The sequence below is a fragment of the Girardinichthys multiradiatus genome, chromosome 4, assembly GCF_021462225.1.
Source record: "Girardinichthys multiradiatus isolate DD_20200921_A chromosome 4, DD_fGirMul_XY1, whole genome shotgun sequence".
Lineage (NCBI taxonomy): Eukaryota > Metazoa > Chordata > Actinopteri > Cyprinodontiformes > Goodeidae > Girardinichthys > Girardinichthys multiradiatus.
In genome coordinates, this window is record NC_061797.1 from 49,988,228 (window position 1) to 50,005,392 (window position 17,165).

A 17,165-nucleotide genomic window follows, 5' to 3' on the forward strand; every position below is an offset into this window, starting at 1 on the left:
ACTGCAAGGGTCAGGCTCTCCATGAAAACATGGACACTCCTGGATGTTGTCTTCCAGATGAGCTTCAGTTTTTCCCGTGCTGATGGGCAGTACAAATCTAAAAGACAGCGTTCAACTCCCCTAAGATAATCATAAATGTTTGATTCTGCATTATTAGGGTCGAAACGCTCTATGTCTTTGGCCAGAGACTTAACCTGGCGGGTGCGCAATCCACTCTCAGGGATTGGTGCCGGCCCATCTGACTCATCAGCGGAGAGTTCACTCCAGTTGCATTCAGGGTGTGTCAGTGCATCCCGCCTCATCCTCGGGGGAGGTAGTGGAGGCTTCTCAGGGTACACCGATGGGCCCTGTGCTCCCTGGACTCGGGTTCTGGGCAGCGGTTGAGGGCGGTAGGAACCACCGGAATCCCAGGGGCGGCTCTCCTGTCGCCTTGGCGGAGGTGAGGGATCGTAGAGGACCGTACTGCGAGTCAAGTTTGAAGGCTGCTCGCCTCTAAACCTTGACCTATTTACTCCTGCTCTCTCAGGGTATCGCAGGTATGGCTCACCTTCAAAGGTTTCAACCTGTGAGGTGCGTTTCTTTTCGCCCCCCCATTCCTCCAGGGATGGGGGAGTGCCCTGGTTACACTCAATTGTCTCCAACCTATTACCAATTTCTGTTAGTTCACCTCTAAGAACATCCACTGCCTGCAAAGTATTATTCAGCTCGAACTGCAGTTTAACACGCTGGTCAACCTCCAACATTAACCTTCGCTGATACAACAGAGTGAGCTGTCCTAACACATCTGTCTTTTGGTGGGTTTTTAATGACTTGGAGCATCTCCTGAATCCTGGCTTCACATTGCTCAATGCCATAATCATTGAGACCTTTACGCTCCTCTGGGCATAAAAGAATCAATGACCCAATCACCTCTTGTGCCTGCATTCCTATGGGGTCCTGCGACATACCCACATCTCCAGCTGCAGTCTGGGATGTTTCCTCCATCTTTGGCTAAAATGCACAACAACAAAGCTGTTCAGCTGTGATGACCGCTAAACAATTAGCAGTAGTACAAACAAATAGGACTGCTCAGTCACGTATAATTGCTAAAATCAATTAGCAGTGATACAAAAAATCTAAGCTGTTCAGTGATTAAATGATATACTTAAAATGGGTGCACAGGTTTGAGAATTCACTGTGGCCTACCGTATGCTTTACTGGAAATAATCAAGCAAACACACAAGGGAGGAAAGAGAAAAACAAACAAATTTTTTTTTTTTTTTAAATAGCCCAAAACCAACTTCAAAATGAAATTTTAAAAGTGGGAAAATGAAACTAAAACATTCAATGCTGTTCTTAGTTTCAAATAAATGTTAGTGCTGCCTATTATGGATCACTTACCTTCTAGTTGGCCTACTAAGTTAGACAACTAAGTTAGTTTTATGAGTCAGTTCAAACATGCTTCACACAATAAAACCCAGCAAAACACTTAAATTTTATCCAAAAGTGGTAATGAGTGATCAATAACTTCAACTTTCAACTTAAGTTATGGCCTTTGATCATAGGTGGTGGGATTATCTGTCTGTGTTAATGAACTCAAGTGATTAAAATCTAAGTAGGAAATGCAATTCATACTAGTGACCACCAGAAGGTACCGAGTGCAGGTCTGCAATTTGGAAAAATCCGGCTGCAACTGCAATTTTACCCAATGGCCACCAGATGTAGGTGTTGTTCTCCACCTGACTAGGAGAGTGTTGGTCACAACTTGTAGTTACACCCGACGGACACTGGAGGCAGATCTGCTGCCTATCAGCGCTGGTTTTCTGCAGCTGATGTAGCCGGGCTGGCCAGCTGGAAATTAACTTTAAATTTACCACAAGCTTCAATCTCCGTCCTCTGGCCTCCTTGGCAAAAGGGGAAAATATGATCTGACCGTCAGCAGTCGACTGGAACAAAAACAAGGGTGGCAATCCATCTCCTTGAAACTCCGTGGTTTTTTGGTTACGTGTTAAACTCACGTCTTCGATCGGCAAAGTGAAAACTTACAAGTGTAGAATATAAACTATCTATGTGTGTAACCTGTGTGCAGATATAGGGGAGTCAAGCTTAGGGAGTGAAGCATAGAGAGTCCAAAGTCATAAATTAGTGAAGGACAAGGGATCACCGGATGGGGGGAGAAGAAGACAGGGGAGAATGATTGTGTATGTGTACTGCATGGCATCAAGGGGTATATAAAGGTATTATGGCGCACCTCCAAAAGAGACAACACACAGACGTTTCCAGGTACCCGTGTAAGTGTGTGTCTCCTCTCTGAATTCAGATTGGTTTTAATAAACTTGTGGAAACGTACAACTGATCTCTGACTGAGGATTGTCTTTTGAGGTGTCAAATAAAAAGAGTCGATGAGAGGTGAGGAGTCATGTAAGAGTTAACGGACGGCCAGTAACGTTTTCCTACCTCGACAGTTGGTGCCGTGACCCGGATTTGGCACTAACTAAAGGATAATTAATTGATCACGAGGTGGACGTCGTTCTACAACACCACTGGGTCGACCCAAAACAAAAGATAAGGAGATCTATATTTATTCTCCTTTTGCCTGCTAATAGTGTAGGTGGTGTTGTGGAATAGATATCTGTTTTCTCTTAAATTTACAGTCTTGATCAGATTTGGATAAAATATTTGTTGGTTTAAATAATGGATTACGGTAAAGAAATGATATATTGCGTAAAAATATTTGTTGATTGAGACAAGATAAATTTTAGCCGAGATACTTGAATGTTGAAGCTGTAACATACTTTTCACCGAAGATACTTAAATGGTGACGGTGTTGAAGTAAATAAGTTCCGGATTTGGCAATCCAAACTCAGTTCTGACGAGGACTGGGGTATTTAGGCTGGGGTTAGTAAGAGCCTCCCAGAGGGACTGAGGACGCCTCAAAGTGGCCAGGGATAGGACCCCGAGACCCTGAACTGGCAGGTGAGGGAAGACAGTTGAGATACTTAAATGGTGAAACTGTAATAATAAGATTAAGTAAAAGGAATTCCAGGGAGTCAACGGAGGGTTGATTCCTAGGTGTCAAACCGGGTTTGGCATCACAGCGGTCGGACCAGGAGAGATTGAAAAAGTCCTGCTGAGTGGAAGGGTTCAAGGCCCTCCACGCACGCAAGCTATATATCCTGTTGTGTTTTCGTTTGTCTAACTGGATTTACTATGCATATGAGTGAGAAGAGAATACAAATGAGTGGCTGCGAATGGCTGCACTTGAGTGTGAGTGACTGTAGAAGCGGTGATTATATTACAAACTGTATTGCCATAGAGTAAAAAAAAAAAAATGAGACAAGTTGTTCAACAGGGAACTGTGAGGTAGATGGTTGAACCGAGAATATAAGAGAGACAGAAGCACAAGAAACGTTTAGACTTTTAAGAGGAGTTACACTATTGGAATCAAAAGTGCATGATTTATATGAGAAAGCTTCTCAACAAATGACAGAAAAACAGTTTAAAGATTCTGAAGAACACCATGACTACTTGTAGCCAGAGCGGTCCATCCAGATTTTAATGTCCATTGTTGACCTCATCAGTTGGAATGACAAAATATGTCCCTTTTTCATTGGGAGATGTACAAGCATTAGTGGATAAGTTGCCACCTATTGCAGGATGCGGACGTGTCTGGTTACAGGAATTAGATATATTGATTAAAGACATGACACTGGCCTTGGGTGACTTTAGATCAATTTTGGGACGATCTGTGCATCCCTCGGTGGCTAGGGAGATAGAACAAAATGCTGATTGCAGTAAGAACCCTGATGACACATCGCTGACACCTGCAATGACAGCCCTAGGGAAGGCCATAAGAAATCAGACTCAGTTGCAGTCCCTCAATTCAATTGGGACCCTAATCAGCATCCTGAAGAGCACATTAGTGCTGCAGTGGACACGAGGATGAGACACACAGGAGTTAATCCTAATGGTGACGGGACAGGAATGGGACAGCTGTTTAAAAAGCCATATTAAAAGGAGTTCCTGTTGACATGTGTCAAAAGATGAAAAATAATCCTGATTTGCAGGGAACAGACTTCACAAAGTGGGAAAAACATTTAATTCACCATTTACATACAGCTCAACAGGCAGAGAAAAAGAAAAGAGGAGAAAGAGCAGCTACAGAAACAGCTCCTTAAATTGCAGCTGCAAGAGGCCAAAGAGAAAATTAAATAAGAGAAAAATGATATAACTGAAAATGTAATGTTAGCTGCAGCTCTACATGTTCCTCCTGCAGCACACACCCCTATGTTTATGTTACCACCTGTGACTGATCAGTGCCAAGGATGGGGGTTACCCCCTCCTCCACCCTATTTATTTTATAATTACAGGTACAGTGTCCCCGGTGGTGAAGGCGGATGGCATGTTGGTGGTCAGCTGGTCATAGTAGATGGTGTGTAGCACCCAGAGGAAGGGGTGGAACCAGCAGGGCACTGGGAGATGTGTGCTACAACTGCGATCAGTCTGGACATTGGGCACGCACCTGCCCACCTGGGGGTAACAGCAGGGAGGAACGGTCCCTCCTAATGCAGGTATGGCACCTCTACCACCCCAGCAGGGCCAGTATCCACAGATGGGTGGACACCCGTCTAACGGCCCATACGGACGCCCCTGAGGAGGACCAAGGCAGCATGGGCACAGCAGACCCCATGTTGCCTGCAAAGGTGGGAGAGAACTGTCTGAATTTTTTAGTGGACACTGGAGCTACTTATTCCACCATAACACAGCAACCTCCTAAACCACTGCTCTCTACCAAGACTGTTTCTGTGATGGGCTTCTCAGGGGCTGAACAACTTCTGCCTGTGACTGTATCACTTCCTGTTCAGATTGGGACTCAAGAGAGTAACTCACTCTTTTGTGCGTTCACCCAGCACACCTGTTCATTTGCTGGGCAGAGACTTATTAGTGAAGCTGGGAGCATCAGTGCTGTGTGGTACTGATGGGTTAACGGTAACTTTTCCAGATGGTTCCTCTTTGGCATGTGGACAAGTGCTTCAGCATGGACAATATTTTTTATAGCCAGTTGAAGAGGAATATGCTGACATCTACTGGGGACTGCTGACCGCACCTTCTTCTCCAAGCAGCATCTTCTCAGTGTATCAGCTGTGGAAGCCCTGGATTCAAAGTCTCTGCTACTACACCTCTCCGCCTGACCCGCCCCATGTCACTCTGTTCTACGACCGTTGTCACACTGAATGGTACCAGGATTTGTTTAATGAAACAGTAGAATGTAGGACATGGTTTATTTCATCCAAAAATATGTATGTGGCTCCTGAGGGTGTGGCTGCAACAGTTGATTTAACACCTGACCAAGCAGAAGGGTATTTAATGTCAGATGAAGCTGTTCCTCATGTTTCTCTTTCTTTGCATCCTGAGCATCAAGCTAAGGAATTGGGAGGAGTGGTAAAGTGCTCTCTGGCAGCTGGGGACTGGCAGGACACCTCAGTCACCAACTTAAGGTATTCTAAGAGCACAGACACATACAGTATAAAATGTACAGCTACTGATGAAGTTCTGTTGTAGCATGAGATGCTCACACATCATCCTGGAAGAGAAAAAACAGATCATCCCAAAGCTGCAGCTCTTTTGCAGCTCTTTTGTGCCTGTTTACCCCGTCCGAATTTTAGACTTACCTGTTTTCCAGATCCAATAACTTATTTGACTGAGTGAATGTGAAAGTTTTATTTTTTTATTGTGGGAAGAGTTCCTCAGAACTGCCTGAGAACATACAAACTGGCTGCCTTTGACGCTGATGGTGACAGAGTCGTGTGCAGGTACGGGAATCTCCAAGGAATAGAGTGTGACAGTTGCTCTCTCCCCTCAGGCTTCCACCTAGATCCGGTTGGTTGATTTACTTGTTTTATTGGGTCATAAAAACCACCTATATAATAACTAAGATTTGTCTTTGTCAGGATTCTTGCACATTGCGCTACAAGTCCACCAGTGCCAATTACAGAATTTTAGGGTTTGAAATGGTGGTAGAAGACCACCCACGAAACACTATTTATCTGTTCTACTCTGATGTTCCATGGCCCGAATGCCTATCCCTGGTTCGAAAGCTCGCAAGTATCCACTGCCTTCGAGGAGAAGGTGACTAGTCTACACAACCAATGCAAACACAAGTCCACCTCCAAATGCAATCTCACCCACTACCTGGTGGGGGTGGTGGCAGACTGTCACAACAGCTCCAGCAACTACCACAGCCACACCGACTACCTCCTGGTGGTGGTCGGCCTCATCACATGCAAGCACTGCTGGATACAACACCTCAGGGAGGCCACCAAACAGATCCTTGATTGTCCTTCTTCAAACAGTCCCACTCTTTGGTCCTCTTTCTCTTTATATTCTCCTCAGCTCACCACAAAGAGTTGCTATGGGATTTAGCTCTGTAAACTTCTTGATTGTCTTATGTTTGTCGTATTAGTTTTAAAAGTTAATGTCTAAGAGCTTAACCAGGTACTGGGCTTGCAAATTAGCCTTTGGCTAGAAGGCCTATAGACAGGTCAGTGGTTTCTTTTAAATGCAACATTGTTTTATGTCCCTGTTCAAATAAATTTGAAATAAATAAATGAATGGTCCTGAATAGGTAGAGTATTATTGAACCATTTCTGTAATGTTTTGGATTGTTGTAATGCTAATAGATCTAATAAAGTTCTATCCAATTTTTAAAAGAGTTTATGATGCCATGCAGGTTCCCTTGACCTTTGGATGAGAAACGGGGTCTAACCATCAAAGATTTCCCTTCAAACACAACAGTAGACATGAGGTGCCATCCCAAACAACCAGTTGGCATGTTGATAGTCTAATGGTTACTATGGAGATATAGTGACCCAAAGATGCTAGTATTTGCTGCAGTTTTAAAAGTGATCTTTGGAGATGTTTTTACCTCCCTTGCCATCCTCCTACTGTGTGTGGTGGAAGATAAACGTCAGTCCTTCCCCAGCCTTGTTGATTAAAACAGGACAGAGGTGGTTTGGGTAAGGAGTGAAAGAAGTCATCTATGTTGAACATTAAAAAAACAGGATGAAACAGAGGAGGGGGCCTCAGGTTCGGTCTTTCTAACACCTACAGTGCAGCCTCGACTCATCTCTCCTGGCGGTTTTACAGCCATCTACATCTGGAGACCAGACCAAAACATCTAACATGTTTGGATTGTCAAATGACAACAACCCAAACACTGAACTAAATGGAGGTTCGGGCCAATGATTCCAGTGACATTAACGGCCCCTTTAATAACTTTAACAACCCTATTCATGGGATTATTTTGACTACAACATATAGGCCTGATACCTCCAACACATGTTCAGAACTGAATGAGCCTTTTGGATGAGATGTGAAAGAAGTCCTGTTCCCTTGGATTTAGGCACAATGAAGTTCTGACAGTGAGAGCAAAGTTTTGGATCACTGAGAATCTACACCAACACATTTGTCTTGCACATATCTCTTTTGATCCGTAATGTTTTGTTTATTCCTGATTTTATTCTTCAGTGGACCCAGTTGTTCCATCATGTCAGGAGGGACTCTACCTGCCTCAATTTGTGGCTCCAACACCTGCAGAGGGAGAACACATCATGGAAGAGGTCAACAAAGAGGTGGAGATCAGAGTCAAAGCGCTGGCCACACATTCAAGGGTCAAGGTTCAAGTTAACAAATCGTCCTGAAGGCTGATGGCAACAAGAAAGCTTCAATAATTATATGATGACTTCTGCTTTCTTTGGATCCAGAAACCAAAGTCCTGTAGTTAGTGGACCAGCAAACATCACCAAGCACAAGAACACTAATAAAGAGTTTGTCATTAGGTGGACACCTATCCTGGATGACCTGGGAAAACACTACCCAGTCTGCTTTGCTGTGGAATCAGCGAGCGCGTTAGACCATGTCATTTAGAGAATGTAAAACCATGATGGACTTTTGCTCTATTATACAGCTTAGCTATAAATGGCACTAAAATAATGTCCCACTCTCATCTTTATTAAATAATTATGTTTCAAAAAATGTAAATGGCCTTTCTTTAATTTTTATATTAAATAAACATACTGGTTATCATTTATTATCTTTCGATATCTTTTTCTTCCCTCAGTCTCCGTCCAGTTTTTCCCTAACTATTTAACACATCTGTGCTTGCTCCACTTGAAGCCACAGTGACCTGCACTGAATCCACAATGAAGGTGGAGGTTGAAAAAGCTTCCTTATTTGGACTCCAAGAGGATCATCTTCGCCTCAGTGACCCCAGCAACACCATCTGCAGCCTTGACAGGCTCTCCAACAGCACTCACATAGTCGCCATCATTCCTCTCAACGGCTGTGGTACTCAGATCGAGGTGAGAACGGGTCCTTTGATACATCACACATGACTAATCTCTCTGATATTTGTTTAATTAGAACTCTTTACTCTGCAGGAAGATGAAGATAACCTCATTTTTAAGAATGAGATCACCACGACTGATGATGCCTCAAACACACTGATCACCAGGAAGCATCTGGTGGAGGCCCGGTTCTACTGCCAGTACCCCAAACGGGGCAATGTGACCGTGAGCTTCTCAGCGCATAGAAAGAACATCACGGTGTGGGAGAAAGGTTTTGGCACGTTCACCTACCAGTTCGAATTCTACCAGGATGACCAGTTTGGAACCATGTTCGACCCAAACTCATACCCTCTGGAGTTTGACATCAGAAACAGGATTTACATGCAGATAGACGCCAGCTCCTCCGTCAACGACACCGTGATGTTTGTGGAGTCCTGCAGAGCTGCGCCATATGACAACCCCAACTACCAGCCAACCTACTCCATCATTGAGAACGGGTAAGGCCTTGGTCCAGAAGGTCTTCAGATTCTCACCTGGTTAAAATATACATGATGTTAATGCTGCATCACCATTAACAACATCTGCTTATAATTACACATTGATATTGACCAAGACATGCCGATAAAATAAAAACAAATGTAAAGTCATTCGTTTTTTACGAGTCAAAACCATTCATTTCCACAACAACAGACACTTGATGCTGACCTTGATGGATCAGTGGTCAAAAATGCCAAATATTCAATACATCAGAGATCGTTCTGCAGGTCTTTGGTCCAACAGGATGGTGAGTTCTTTGTTTGTTTCTGTGCAGGTGTGTAGTTGACTCGACTGTGCAGACATATTCTCCTTGCAACTATAAACAGTTCAAGTTCAGCATGGAGGTCTTCAAATTAATTGTCCTGCATGACCAGGTGAGGAGGTGAAGACTGCATCTCTGTATGCATCAGATCACATGTCCCATTCATCATTTTCCACTTGTATTAACCAGGTTTTTATCTGGGGTAATGTCAAGTAGTGTAAAAAAAGATTTAAGTTCTGCACCACGACTACAGACAGAAGGCAATTGTTTACATGTTGCAAAAATCGGTCGTATTCTTCTATGTGCATCTTTTTCTAAACAGATAATTATTTAAAGAAATAAACTGAACTAAAATCTAAAAAGCCAAACACGTAACAAGGTTTCACAGGTCAGGTCTTCTGGAAAATTACCGTAGTTGATCTGTTTAGAGAGGATTTCAAATGTCTTTAGATGTTTAGGATAGTCCAGCTGTTTTTACCTTTGAACATATGACATGTTTGGTGGACAACAGCAAGGTCAGATAAAGATCAGCTAATTTGATGAAATATTTGCCTCAGCAAAAATATCAAAAGATTCAGTCTGAAAACAAAAAACAGATCAGGTTTATGGGCTTTTCGATGCGCATCAGCCTTCTGTCCACCAGAGGGAGTGGCTTCTTTTAATGACTGTGCTTCTTGAATTCAGGTGTACATCAGCTGCACAGTTATGATGTGTGAAGCAGGGATGCATCAACTCCCCATGGTCCAACAACTTCAACTGCACAAAGAGAGAGGCTACGGTCGAGAGTGGAAAATACTTTGTTTCCCAGGGTCCTCTGCATCTGAGCCATGCAGCAGACCCCAGAGGAGGCTCAGGTAAGAAACCCATCTGGAGAAGTTTATGAGCAGCAGATAAAATGTGAACAGGACTCCATTAGCACTGTGTTCCTCTCATCTGCAGCATTCAACCTGAACCTGAACCTGGTGTTAGTTGCTGGATGTCTTCTTCTTGCTGTTGGGATGGTCTGTGGTGTGATCATCTACAGAACCAAACCCTCCAGGGCCAAATATCAGCCTCTGCGCTCATATGAGAACTAAAACTGTAGCGTCTGCCAGGCTGCTTGGATTATTAGCATGTGGGATTCCAGGTTCTTTGAATGAATTTAGTCTTATCTGGATCTCAAAGTTAATTAAGAGTCTCATTTACTCTGGAAGGAGATGACATATCTGTCTCTGCAATATAAATCCTGAATGAAATATTTGCTTCTGTTTGTTTAATCAACCCGTCTCCAGCTATGAATCTTACATTTTACGGTGTGGGTCCTTTCCTAATAGAAAACTTATTTTAATCCTTTTTTTATCTTTTCCTGTCCATCTCAGCGTATGTGTAAAGGTGAACTTGGCATTTTTAAATGACCCCCCCCCCAAAAAAAAATTACTAATAAAAGGGCTTTTCCTGTGTGGTCTCTTGCTTTTGCTCCATATTGCAAAGCCATGCATGAGCTCACCTCGGTGATGTAGAAGAAAATTATAAGCGGCCAATGGGCATCGGCAGCTTGACCTTGTCCAGGGATATCAGCCCCTCTCCTTTGTCTTATTGCAGTCCAAATTAAATTGTCCAAAGTGTCTAGTTATGCTGAAACATTAAAAGTTCCTGTCACTGGAACTTAACAGGCTGAGTCCAACTATGGAAAACCCATCCGACAGCATGATCCTCCCCTCCGCCAAATCTTACTCTTGACACACTGCAGTCAGGCACCTGTTGCCCTCCTGGCAACTGCAAATGCATAGTTGTCCAGATTGCCAGAGCGGCATAATTTGTTGCTCCAGACAGCATGTCTTTACTGCTTGAGAGTCCAGTGGTGCCGTGTTTCCAACCAAAGCATCTGATACTTTTCATCTGACGTGGTGATGTTCTGTAATCTGAGTAACTGGAATTCCAGATGTTCCCAGTTGCTTCAAATTTGTTACAATAGCAATTAAAGTTGACTGTGGGAAACTTAGAAGCAACTGAGGGTGATCTCTTCTTTCATAGATGTTTTCAGAATTGGTCTGCATGCCTAGGTACAATTCTCTATCAAGAAATGTCTGCGAAGCTTCAATTGTTTTTAATTACTTTAGAAATAGGCACTGTGACAGTTTCTAGAGTACACCACCATACTTAAGCTAACAACATGTAGGAGATTTTCAATAAAAACACAAACATTAATAAACCCAAATCCCACCAACCCCAGAGGAAGAATCTACAGAAAAAGGAAAACAAAACACAGGAGGTGTAGCAAATATATACAAAATGACATCTTCACAAAATTATGCTGGACATTTTTAATATAGACAGAAATATAGTTTACAAAAAAATCTAAATAAATCAAAAGGTATTTATACATCCATTTCAATTAAACAATATATGCATACTTCACTATGGAGACTGTCAACGTTCAGTATCTGTAAGTTTATTTTACAATCTAAACATACAAAACCATATGACCACAAGATGAAGCCAAAGTTCTTTTTTAAGACTAGAGTGCCCATCATATTTTTTAAAGTTATTTAACTGGACTAAGTTGTGTAAATTACTTTAACATGGAAAGTCTATAAAAACAGTATGGATGTAGTTCAATATAAGGTGGTTGAATTGGTTTTATTCATAGTATTTCACAAGAAAATTTATTTTCTTCTGCTATCCAGTAAAATTAGACCACTCAAATTTCTATTTGAAATTATTTTCACAGTTCTATTATTCATGTAAACCAGGGGCATATTATCACAACCACTTCCTTAGTGCAATCTAGTCAAAACTCTCAAAGGGAAAAAATAGACGATTCATAATTGGATTTGGGTCTGAACTTTGACTAGGGCATTCTAACGCATAAATATGCCTTGATCAAAACCATCCTATGGTATCTCTGGCTGTAAGTCCGGCTGAAAGGTGAACCTCCACCCCAGTCAGAAGTCTTTTGCAGCCTCTAACTGGTTTTATTTCAGGATTATCTTGGATTTAGCTCCATCCAATTCAATTCAGTTTTATTTATATATCGCCAATTCACAACACACATCGTTTCAAGGCACTTCACAAAAGTCAGGTTCATACATTCCAATTAATCCTAACCACTGAACAGTTCAGTCAGATTCAGTTATTTATTCAAATTGGATAAAAAGTTTTTCTATCTAAGGAAACCCAGCAGATTGCATCCAGTCAGTGACTTGCAACATTCACTCCTCCTGGATGAGCATGTAGAGACAGTGGACAGTCACTGGTGTTGACTTTGCAGCAATCCCTCATACTGAGCATGCATGTAGCGACAGTGGAGAGGAAAAACTCCCTTTTAACAGGAAGAAACCTCCAGCAGAACCAGAACCAGGCTCAGTGTGAGCGGCCATCTGCCACGACCGACTGGGGGTTTGAGAGAACAGAGCAGAAACACAAAGAGAACAAAGAAGCACTGATCCAGGAGTACTTTCTATGGGAAGGAAAAGTAAATGTTAATGGATGTAGCTCCTTTAGTCGTTTCATCTAGAAAGAAAGAACAGATAAACTCTGAGCCAGTTTTCAAGGTTAGAGTCTGAAAGAGAGAACATAGAGTTAGTCACAGTAGAAGCTCAGTCAGTAGCTATGTCTAGGAGAGACAAAGGGGTTAAATACTGAAAGACAGGGCCATGTGGATCATCTGTAGAGGGTGAGCATTAAGTTGTTGCCAGCAGAAGCTTGGACGATTCCCCTCTCCAGAAAGGCATCACAGGTAGACACAGAGTCAGGCCAGGTGTACCTTCTACGAAGAGAAAAGAGAACAAAGTTAAAAGCTGAAATAACAGCAAATAATGCAGAATTGGAGAGTAGTATGAGAATGTAGCGAAGAGGGTGAAAGTGGTCATTATGTCCTCCAGCAGCTTATAGCAGCATAACTACAGAGATAGTTCAGGATAACCTAAGCCACTCTAACTATAAGCTTTATCAAAAAGGAAAGTTTTAAGCCTAGCCTTAAAAGTAGACAGGGTGTCTGCCTCACGGACTAAAACTGGGAGCTGGTTCCACAGGAGAGGAGCCTGATAACTAAAGGATCTGCCTCCCATTCTACTTCTAGAGACTCTAGGAACCACCAGTAAACCTGCAGTCTGAGAACAAAGTGCTCTGTTAGGAACATATGGACCAATCAGATCTCTGATGTATGATGGAGCTAGATCATTAAGGGCTTTATATGTGAGGAGGAGAATTTTAAATTCTATTCTGGATTTAACAGGGAGCCAATGAAGGGAAGCTAAAATAGGAGAAATATGATCTCTCTTTTTAATTTTCATCAGAACTCTTGCTGCAGCATTTTGAATCAGCTGAAGGCTTTTAACTGCATTTTGTGGACATCCTGATAGTAAAGAATTACAATAGTCCAGCCTTGAAGTAACAAATGCATGGACTAGTTTTTCAGCATCACTCCTGGACAGGATATTTCTAATTTTGGCAATGTTCTGGAGATGAAAGAAGGAAATCCTAGAAACCTGTTTAATATGGGATTTAAATGACATGTCCTAGTCAAAGTTAACACCAAGGTTTTTTACTTTATTATCAGAGGTCAATTTAATGCCATCCAGGTTAAGTGATTGACTAAGCAGTTTCTTTTTTAAAGACTCCGGTCCAAAGACGACAACTTCTGTCTTGTCTGAATTTAGAAGCAAAAAATTTAAAGTCATCCAAGTTTTTATATCTTCAAGACATGCTTGTAGACTATCTAACTGGTTGGGCTCATCAGGATTTATGGATGAATAAAGCTGAGTATCATCAGCGTAACAGTGAAAATGTATCCTATGCTGCCTGATAATTTGACCTATTGGAAGCATATATATAGTAAAGAGAATTGGCCCAAGTACTGAACCCTGTGGTACTCCACAATTAACCCTGGAGTTTAAAGATGATTTATCATTTACATGAACAAACTGAAATCTGTCAGACAGATAAGATTTAAACCAGCCTAGCGCTGTTCCCCTGATCCTTACAGCATGTTCCAGCCTTTCTAAGAGAATATTATGATCGACTGGATCAAATGCAGCACTGAGATCTAACAGAACCAGTACAGACACAAGTCCATTATCTGAGGCCATAAGAATGTCATTAGAGTTCATTACCATCAACACTGACCAACTTCCCAATCCCTGGTAAAGAGTCCCCAGAGCAAGATGCTTCCACGACCTTGTTTAATTTGGGGGTTGCCGTGTTTGGGGTGATGTGCAGCAAAAAGGCAAAAATATAAACTTTTGCTCTCATCTGACCAGATCTCCTTCTTCCATCTGTTTGCTGTGGTCCCTACATGGATTGTGACTATTTCTTACTTCTCGGACAAATGTCCCTTTTGAGCCGTCTGTCAATTTAGGTGGATGACCTTGTCTTAGTAGCTTTGCAGTTGTGGTATCCCATTTGCATTTGTGGATGATAGACTGAAGAGGGTTCGCTAAGATGTTTAAAGTATATCCCAGCATAATGAGTCTACTGTCTGAAATTTCTATCAAAAATAAAAGAAACTAAAACAAAACAAGAAGCATCAGAGCTTTCTATTGTTCTATGTTGTTTCTTCCTAATGTGTGTTCTAGGAAGGAGGAAGGAAGCTGATTAGTGGCTTGACACTCTTCTGGAGCAGGTGCAGCAGGTCTGTGCTCAAAACGTTTTTTTAATTTCAGTAAAAAACTGAAACTCTTAAATATATTAACCTCACACCTGACATATTTCAGGAATTCATATCTGGTCATTTGGATGACTATGGCTTACATCTAATGAAAACCCAAAATTCAGTTTCTTAGAGAAGTAGAATATTACATCAGATCAAAAACTACAATATTTTAAATACAGAATTTTTACCTCCTGGCCATACTATAGCCTACACAATCATAAGGAAGACTACTAATTGACAGATGTCCAGCAGACATACAATGACACCCTCCACAAGGAGGCTAAGCCACCAAACATCATTACTAACTCCTAGGCGAGTCATAAGGCTGGGACTGCAGCTGCAGTCAGAGCCTGCAGAGCTACCACATGCAGATGTTTCAAGACACAAGCTACAACTGTCACACTCATTGTGTTAATCCACTCCTGAACCAGAAGCTTCACACATATGGACTAGTGCTCAGATTAAACTAAATTTTGCATTTGCATTTGGAAATCAAGCTCCCAGAGTTTGGAGGAAGAATGGAGAGGGGCAAAATCCAAGCTGCATGAAGTCCAGTGTGATGTTTCCACGGTCAGCGATGTTTTTGGGTGCCATGTCATCTACTGCTGTTGGTTTTCTGTTTTATCAAGCCGAAAGTTACAGTAGCAAACTATCTAACAGGACATTTTAGAGCACTTCATGCTTCCTTCGGCTGACAAGCTTTATGGAGATGCTGATTACTTTCCCCAGCAGGGATTTGTATCGACCCGATACCTGCTTTAATTACCATGTCATCACCAGTAAACTAGCCTGACCTAAGTCCCACAGAGAATCTATGAATGATGGATGAGAGACACCAGAACCAACGATGCAGATGAGCTAAAGGTCGCATGAAACCTGGGCTTTACCGAACACCTCATCAGAACCATAGGATGATCTCCTCCATGCCACGCTGCACTGATGCAGTAATTCATGATAAAGGAGCCCCAATCAGGAATAAACTGCATACACTGCACAGGAAATACTTTTCATCAGGTCAACATTTCTGCATTTAAATATTATTTTTACATATTGGTCTTGTGTGATATTTTAACTTACTATGTAACTGAAATTTTTATATTTTTTATTAAATTGTATTTCATTCAATAACATAAAATTGTTAGGATTATGATTATTGATTAATTAATATTCATCAAGAATTATAATTGAAAATCATAATTTGAGAAAATCTATTTCTTAATCAAAAATCCTCATTTATGAATCGAGACCAGAGATGTCTTCTGGTGTTGTAATTGTGGCTCAACGCCTTTGATAATTACAACTGTTAAATACTCAGTAATAATTGATAACTATTACTAGATGTCACTGTTTAATCGACCGTTTCTGTCGAAACGTGGGGAACTTTAACCTTATTTTGACTGACGAATAACTCTTGCACAAAATAACCACAAACGCCTTCTCTTTATCTATGTGAATATTTATTAAATCAACATGATACACCTCGCTATTCTGATTCAATAACCTTCACCTAATCAAACATGCAAAGTTCTACACAGAAGGGTAAAAAAATATCCAACTAAACAGTCAGTCAGTCAGTCAGTCAGTCATTTTCTACCGCTTCTTCAATAGTGGGTCGCGGGGGAGCTGGTGCCTATCTCCAGCAGTCTATGGGCGAGAGGCAGGGTACACCCTGGACAGGTTGCCAGTCCATCGCAGGGCAACACACAAATTACCAAGCACACACTCATTCATACACCTAAGGGCAATTTAGATTGACCAATTAACCTAACAGGCATGTCTTTGGACTGTGGGAGGAAGTCGGAGTACCCGGTGAGAACCCACGCATGCACGGGGAGAACATGCAAACTCCATGCAGAAAGACCCCCGGCCAGGACCTTCTTGCTGCAAGGCAACAGTGCTACCAAATGTGCCACCGTGCAGCCCTCCAACTAAACAGATAAAACAAAACAGCAGTGGGTGTGTATGGAATCAAACCAGCAGTTATGGCAAACAAATGATAATGTGACGTGGAGCGGAGTTTTGGGAAGCGGCCCGCCAGAAAGTGTAGCTCAGCAGGACACGGGCGGTCATAAAACCCCCAAGCAAAGTTGTAAACTCAGCGCACACAAAGGATCAGAAACCTTTTTGGCAGCAAACCTTTAAAAAAACATGAAGTTGGAAACAAAGGAAACGGTAGAATTTCACCATGAGGTTATAACAGTCCAGTTTTAAAAGGTGCCCTGAGCTTTGCTCTCAGGTGTTACAACAACGCAGTGAAACACACACAGCTTGAAAAGCAGCTTTCAGATATCCACAGCATCAAAGTTTCAATAAAAGGTTGCATGCACATACAATTCAGAACACATTAGACTCTAAGTGGCGATTCTACATCGCACTAAAACCTCCTCTATCCTGCCCAAGCTATTCCTAA

General features: G+C 42.0%; 1 pseudogene; it reads left to right on the top strand.

The window, feature by feature from the left end:
* Nucleotides 1–5,412: 5,412 nt before the first annotated feature.
* LOC124867311 lies at nt 5,413–11,107 on the top strand (annotated as a pseudogene).
* Nucleotides 11,108–17,165: the final 6,058 nt, after the last annotated feature.